General features: G+C 33.9%; 1 pseudogene; it reads left to right on the top strand.

The window, feature by feature from the left end:
- The first annotated feature begins 1335 nt into the window (after positions 1-1335).
- The window catches only part of LOC116481063 (tetratricopeptide repeat protein 39C-like), a 54535-nt pseudogene continuing 47142 nt past the window's right edge, over positions 1336-8728 (top strand).

Below are 8728 nucleotides of genomic sequence, written 5' to 3'. Positions count from 1 at the left end.
ATGTAGCCCATTTCTTGCCACCTCATAGGCTACACCTTGACCTAATGTTTCTATGTGTGTACTTGTGCTTACTCTATAACTTTTTTAGGGTTTGCTGAAGATGGCAGTATATAGGCTGAGGGCAAGAGGTGGTGAGGTGGTTGTATCGGGGTTTATGGATTATACAACAGGCTCCTCTAGAGGGATATAAAGCACCGCCAAGTCCTTTGAGTTTTAAGCTGTTGCTTGTAGTACTCTGGCGAATGGTTTTCTCAGTGTAACTATTAGAGTTTAGGGCTAAGCATAGCGGGGTATCTAATCCCAGTTTGGGTCTTAGCTATTGTGTCTTCAGGGTATTAAAGCCACTTTCGTAGTATATTTTATTTCAGCTGTAGTTTTTTACAACTCAGTTGGAGTTTAGCTTTATTGAGGGTAGACCTTAAACACTCTTTACGCTGAGTTCTGTCAGCTCGGGTTAATCATATGGTCGCGGTGGCTGGCACGAAATTGACCTACCCTAAATATTAGTGTAGCTTAGTTAAACTTTCGTTTATTACTAAAGATTTATCACCGCCGTTTCCCATGGGGGTGTGGCTGAGCAAAGTTGTTTTGAGCTGTATTCATGCTTACTTGATACTTGCTCCTTTTGATCCGGGTGACCTAGAGGGCATTTTCACTGGGGCAGGGATGCTTACATGTGAAATCTTTTTTTTTTTTTTTTTTTATTATACTTTAGGTTTTAGGGTACTACCTGTGAAATCTTACTAAGAGCTAGTAAAAAGGCTAAGACGAAACCTATCTGTTTATAAGGTTGTACAGATCCATCTAGACATTTTCAGTGTCGTGCTTTGAATAATTAAGCTACATTAACTCCATAAATTCTTAAGTGTAAATATTAAAATATGAGAAATAAATAAATAAAAATAGTCTTTTGCAGTTCTGGAAATTCAGGGTCTTTAAAATTGAATTGGCAGAGGTTTGGCTGAGAAGATCACTCATAATTAGAGTATGATTGATTTAGGAGATGATATATGGGGCAACGCTTTCAGGGGATATGCTCAAGGTATTATATTAGTATTAGGGCAGAAATTTAGTTATTATATTTATTATACAAAGGGTAAGATTAATTTAGTAGGAGGGTGTTAAGATTTTTTAGAATAATTACATCAATCGAGGGGTAGCTGTTGAGGCGTTCGTGGTTAAAATATGATTTCTGGGCTCTGACTGGGCTGCATTTTAGTCTCTTGTTTTGGGGGTTTGGCAAGGATACATTTACCTAGGTTGACAGTAAAGTCAGAGATGTGGGGAGGGGGTATTGCAGATTTAATCGGAAATAGTTCTTGAAATTCAGAGTGCATGCGTGACTCTGTCGGTACGGGCGTGAGCGTCGGTACGGGCGTGAGCGTGGGTACGGGCGCGAGCGAGCGTGGGTACGGGCGCGAGCGAGCGTGGGTACGGGCGTGAGCGTCGGTACGGGAGTGAGAGAGCGTCGGTACGGGCGTAAACGTCGGTACGGGCGTGGGCGAGCGTCGGTACGGGCGTGAGCGTCGGTACGGGCTTGCGTGTCTATTAATTGTTATGTCCTTCAAGTATGAATTAATTAACACCTTATGGTTATTATGCCAGCCCGGAATATGAATATAAGGTTAGCTTCTACAATTGATTTGGCAGGAATCAAATCCGAGTTCCTCTACTGCGGATTCGGCAGGGACCAGGCCTTCCGCGATGGTGAGTGATAGCAACCCCCAAAGTTAAAAGTACCAAATGCATGACATGACGGTGCTCCTGTGACTGGTTAATAGGGTGGTAGTCATTAGTCCATGGAAATGTCTTATTTAAGGGGAACGTGTGGGCGATCTTAATTCTATGGCCCTGAAGTAAGAACCAGATGCCAGGTATAGTTTCAGTATAGTCACCCGCAAGTGTCGTGGGCCTGGAACCAGGAGGGTACCACTCCCGAGCGGGATGATGATTTCTCAGAGGTTGGTAGATTAAGAGAGCAAAATATGGTAGGGGATATACATGTTGACGAGGGATTTCTTGACTGAAATGTGCTATGTCCGATGAACGAATGTATGCACTGTGATTTACAGTATGGGTCAATATCCATGTGGGTTAGATTTTATTGTATAGTCAATAGTAGATGTGTGATAGTTGATTAAGAAGTTATTAGTATGTGCTTATATGCATGTGGACTATGCATGTGGAAGATCATAATTTAGGAGGTGTTAATATTAAAAAAACCTAAGAATTCTATAAATATCAGTAGATAGAGGAAACAACATACACAGGAATAAATGTAACATGATGTGCAATGAAATTGTCTTCTCACTGTAGAATACTAACTAGCATTTTAAACATCATTATACATAATAGGAAAAGATAGGTTTATATATTTTATGATTTTACTTAGTTTAGTTCACATAGTAAAATACAGTATATCTGAATTCTCATTAAACTTTTCCAGTTAACTATTAAAAATAGACGCTAGTACATTACCAACTGTGTGTTTTTTCAAGTTGTCCAAATTCATTAAAAAGAAACCTCCAAGACTGGACTGTGTTTATACTCTGATGACTATTTCCCAAAATTCTTTCCTGATTTTGTTTCATATAAGTGTTCATATTCCTAAACCTTTATTTTTCATCTCCCTATGCCTTTGATAACTCTGAGAGTGAAATAATCCATTAATTACAGTATCACCTAAAAGCTGTATCATTAGGTCCAATCATTTCTAGAGCTTCATTTCCATTTTATATATACTTATAAAATATTAGACTGCTTAATATGTACTTTCTCAAATCTGAAGTTATCATTCTCTCTTTCAAAATTGCCAAGGAATATGAATTTCCTGTTATGACTAGCATGATAGTTTATAAATGGTTTCATACGAGACAAGTAATCTAAGGCCTTCTGCTCTAGTAGAAAGCACAATAAACTTGCAGCAAAACATTTCATGTTTCATTTGTGGATCTTCTGCTAATAGGATATGTGCTGTTCAATTATGTGCTTAAACAGTATAAACTTGAGTCTCCATATCTTTATAATATTAATGATAGCACCTATAGATTATGTTATGTGATAATAAAACAATATGTATTACAGTAAACTCCTCCAAAAAATGTTAAGAGCTATAAAGATGTTTATTATTAGTAGTAAAGTTTCTATAATACAAATATAATCAATGTAAATTGCCAGAACCTACTGTACTAATGCATGCTATTATCATTTGAGATAATATAGCACACTTAAAGGAAACAAAACTATGATTTGTATTGACCAGACTCAATCAAAACTTTTAAAAGTCATCTATACCAATTCTGTGGACTTCCTCCACTTCTCCCCAAGCATAAATGAAGTATTTGATTTTATAAAGTGCTAATATGTAAAGAGATTATTTGGTGATTTTGCAAGTTATGTTATAATCAGATCAGATCAATTTTCATCTTTCTCCTGGAAAGTCATGAATCAATAATAAGCTCACTTCTATGGAAAACAACAAATCATCGTTTAAAGGCTCCTTATTCACACAGCCCATGAATTATAAAGCATCACAATAAAAGCAGTAAAAATGATAGCATTAAACCATTTTTTATAAAATTATTACACAATATAGTTAAAAAACAGGTATGGGCTTTGTGAGGTGTGCTCTAGAAACTTAACTCAGGGAATGTAAAACTAGTGATTTCAAGCTTAAGAAACATTACATGCTGCCCATCACGTCCCTCTAAACTCCTACTGAATAGAATTTGAAAGCTGCACAACCAAGCTAGAGGCACCAGGACTGCCTCAGAATTGGTGATAGCAAGTTGGAAAAGTAATCAATGGACTTCGTTACATAATACTTGACATGCATGTGTTTGAAAACCAAAAAAAAAAAAAAAAAAAAAGTAGAAGATATACTAAAATTGATAACAGATAGAATAAGGGAAGAAAAATACAGTAAGAGACAAGAAAATGAAAATAGACAAGAGAAATATCGAATGAGAAGTTATATGTGATGATAATCAAACTATCAGAAATTTCCAAGGAAGGAAGAGAGACAATCTGTGTAATAAAATGATAGCGCAGAAAATTGGAGAGGTAGTTATTACAATGTTCTCAACAAAAGAACTAAACTTCAGGAATGTTAGTGGAGATAGAAAGGGGCCATGTTAACTAGTGCAACTGTGTGTAGTTAAGTAGGCTGTAGGCTGTAGTCTTCACAGGGTCACCTTGTTGGTGTGCCATGTCAAGCAATGAGCCCTGGCATGAGGCTACATCAGTCCTGAGGAAGGGGCTTCATTTCCTAATTAGTCCTCCCCAAAGAGGAGCTTTTTTAAAATTATTTTTTCGTCATCAATCCACCTAAAAAATAATGTTTTCTCTTGCTGCTGTTCCTCCTCCTGCTCTTCCTCCTCCTCTTCCTCTTTCTTCACACAAAGTTACAGTACAAACTTGGTGCAGTCTTTCCCCCCACAAAATGGAACAAGGTTACAGAGGAGAGTGAAAAAATGTTTAAAGCCAGAAAGCGATCAGAACTTTGAGAAAATGTGCATTTTGTGGTATGGGTCACAGGTGGGTAGGAGATTTAAATTCTCCAGTGGATAATAATTAAGCCAGGATAGAAATTGATAGAAAATACAAGGAACATGTTGCAGATATCATTCAAGCTGGATTTGGTAATTACTTTTATGTGGAGATTATACAAAAGAGGAGTCATTTAAAAATAAGGCTCCTAGCCAGGAAGATATAGTACCTAATCAAACAATGGTATAGTATAAAAATAAGTATAAATATTAAATATAAGTATAAAAGTATAAAATATTATTTTAGTATAAAAATAAGAGGAGAGAGAATAATTTTGTAGGTAATGTCATGTGAATTAAGTCTCTTATTAGACTTAATAAGGACACATGAAAACACTATATAAAAATTAAAGGATGTATTATGAAGCCAACTGTATAAATTTCGGGGTAAACCACCTAATATAAATCTGATGAAAAATTTGTTAAATACTAAATCATTTTATTTAATTATTTTATCTCTTCAAACAATTTTGAGGTCTTTTATATGCAGATCATTGAATAATGCTCTAGATATTTACAAATAAGCACCTAACAGTGCCATTGGGTAGATACAGATCCATCCTGTCACTCACATAATAAGCTTATGAAGTCCGTAGTCGAGAATCTACCAAGGTTATACAATGTACTGTGCCATTCTAAGATTTCACTCAAAGTGTATTTGACTTTCATCTGCATTCATTAAAAATTGATATGATAAATAATATGCCTTATTGTTAAATTATGAAAATTTGTAGCTAAATGATCTTAAGAGTTAATGTGTCACGTTCATTAAAAGCTCAAAAATTAATGTGTTTTGAAATGTCCTAGCATCTTCTCAAAATTTTCAACCTAGTTTCTGTGAGTAAATGCAATTTTAAGTTTAAAATCATTACTATGAATTACTGTTGAATTTTAACTGACATGTCATAAGTGAGAGACTCTCTACAATGACTTTAGGACATCCAGGAGTATGAAATTTTATTTAAAATAATGTAATAATTACTGTCTACATGAAACTTCCCATATTTCTTCTAATGATAATTTATATTTTGTCTGTTATATTTACACATTGATTTAAAACAAATATCTTGTAAGATATAATTTCATTCAGTAATGGTGAGTAGAGTGATGGTTTTCCATCATGCTAATAGAAGAGAAACAGGAAAAAAAAGAAGACTCATTCAATTGTGCAGAAGTACCTCAATGGTACCACCACCTTTATAGTTGATGACAACATTTTTGCTTTACTACATGACCATTGTACTATGCCTTAAAATTACAGATATGAATGAGTGGATAGAGATACTGTCTGGAAATGATTTGATGACCTAGTATCATCTTTTTAATAGCAATTAGGCTCTGGAAATGGCACTGGTGAGACTTCGCTGAGTCAATGGATGATAAACAGTGTTTACTCAGCTTGTAAATGTATTCTAAATCATACACCCCAGGAATGTCTAGAAATTCTTATTAAATATTAGTACTATATTTTTCCATGTGTTTAAAGTGGAACGTGCATGAGCAATAAATCTGAACTTACGTTTTTTAATGATTAAGGCAAAATAGTCCATCCTTGGGAAAAAATGAATTTATTGACTATTTGGAGTTCCTTCTGCATTTTACGTCTTTGATAATAATAATGACAGTCTTAAGTGATTGTTATACTATGTCTTCAAAATCAAACTATATCAAAGAGAAAAGAAAGTAAATGGTCCAAGTCTATTCTTTGAATATTGTATCAGAATGATATAAAAGTCTATTTGCATTTTATTTGCTGTGTGATTACTTTTTGTTTTAACAAGTTACGTATTATACTGATTCAAAATTCGAGTCTGTTTCAATTGAGATATTGTAATTTTGGTTTACAAATCGGTTGGCTTATCTAAATTTTACGTCAATCTCACTGGTACTTTACTTACCTCCTGTAGATTTTAATAACAAAAAATAATAAATTTGAAGTAAGAAAATTATGCTTCTTCAAATCATTTGTAAGCACTGACATTTACAAATTTTCTTTTCACAAAATGTTAACTGAATCTCATTTGATAGCATAAATTCTCCGAACACAATAGGTTTTCTTGGAAATTATTGCACATTGATTTTAAATTGCTAACAATATGGTTTCATATTAAGAATGCTTGATGGAATTACAAGTAAGATTCAAAATCCAAGGTGTTTTATTTTGCCTATTTAATGGCAGTCAACTAGAAAATTTTACTGTAATGATAATGAATAGACAAGGACTCAACTATAAATTATAAATAAATACCTTGTATTCTACCCAAAATACAATCCAGTGTTTAGGTTAAAGTTGAGAGTGCACACTGATGGATAAGATAACGAAATTCTTTTATATAATATAAAACTAATCTGTCAAAATTTAAATAAGCTATGTTAAGCCTTTGAGGAGTAAAAATATTGATCAGTGTGTTGTAAAACTGAGTAACAGATATATATCTATTTTAGAAGGAATTTTGTTTTTTTCTGATATTTCATTAATATTTGATTTCTTGCCTATACTACTACTTAAGACAAAACCTCTAGATAATAAGCAATTCTATTCAAAATATATAAACATAAAATATTCTATAATGTGTTCACTTTTAAAATTTACCCATTACTGTTATTTTCAAAACTATATGTTAAATGTATTTCTAAATAAGGTGATAAAATCATGACATTTCTATAATAAATTCATTTTTTTCCCAAGGATGGACTATTTTACCTTAATCATTAAAAAACCTAAATTCAGATTTATTGCTCATGCACATATTCCACTTTAAACACATGGAAAAAATCAACTGAAAATAAAAATATATATATAATTAAGCCCTATGGCATACATTTCTTTCGAGCCAAATAAGGTAGGATCCTGATAGGCTACATATTTCTACATAATTCTAATCTCCTAGGCAAAATTCTGTACACATGATTTTACAACCACTGGTTTCTTACTTGGAATAGCATGTCAGATTGTTGTTTTTTAAGGCATCTCAGAAGTAAATTATACACTGATGTTTAGGAAGAAAGTCTCATCAAAATGAGAAACCAGGCAAATCCTCCATGTTTACAGGAGTAGACTGGATCAATAGTGTATGATTAGGAAAGCAGAAACCACTCAAGATATCTCTCAAAACTATTGGAAGGGCTGGGGAAATAAGGTGATGAGGAGAAGCAAATAAATAAATGAATACATAATAAATAAAAGCAAAGAAAATCTTCAGTTAACCTTTAGTCAACTAGAATGAAGAATTATTTAAAATAAATATTTTACTGAATTGAGTGGTTATTGCCTTAGAACAATATAAATACCATGATGAGTTCAATAACTAAGGTTAGCATAATTTCCTTTAATAACACTAATGGTTCAATCACAAGCACAGATCATTAAATTATTAGTTCAATTTACAAAGTAGAGAGTACGGAATTTTATGAGCACCAGAGATCTTTTCCAGATGAGTAAAAATATTCATTCTCATGATCCTTCTGGTATCTGATTTGAAATAGTGAGTGAGATGATGGTCCCACCAGATTGCATAAGTGAAATTGGTTCAATGATTGGAAGAGTGTGGCTCCAAGAATATATTATGTGGGAGGATCTGGGTAACTAAGAGCTCCCTGAACCTCCATGCCACCAAGCTCACTTTGCCAGAAGAAGCAGTAGTGCTTCCCTTGAATGATGAAACTCATATTTTGCTTTAATAACAATTCTCTTGCCTAAGGTAAGTTCCCTACAGTGGGGAGCTGATGCTCCCCATGCCCCAAACCCCATTTCCCCTAAGACTATCAGTAGAATTAAATATTAGCCTGTCTCTGTGAGAGGTATAAACACAGGATTAAAAACACAAACCTCAGGAAATTGCTAAATGTATAAATAAACTCTGAGGATAATGAAAACAAAAAAGAGAGAATATTACAATTTTACACTAGAGTCAGTTTTAAAAAAATGAATACTTTCCTCCACAATCTGGATTCAGTGGACCAACTGGGACATCAGTATGTGGTTCCAGTTATCCCAGTCTTTACTTGCTTCGTTAACAAGAACATGGCCTCAAAGAAGATTGAGGCAAATAGGGTGGCTGAATATACATATTTAATGATCTGTAAGTGGAGTCAATTATAAAAGGAGAAATGTGCACATATGCAGTTGAGCTTTGTGCCTCTTCATGAGTCGAATGATTTAAAAATGGCAGCGTGAGCAT

Source organism: Hylobates moloch, unplaced genomic scaffold, assembly GCF_009828535.3.
Source record: "Hylobates moloch isolate HMO894 unplaced genomic scaffold, HMol_V3 SCAFFOLD_3, whole genome shotgun sequence".
In the NCBI taxonomy this organism is placed as follows: Eukaryota; Metazoa; Chordata; class Mammalia; order Primates; family Hylobatidae; genus Hylobates; species Hylobates moloch.
This window is presented reverse-complemented; position numbering and strand designations above follow the sequence as displayed.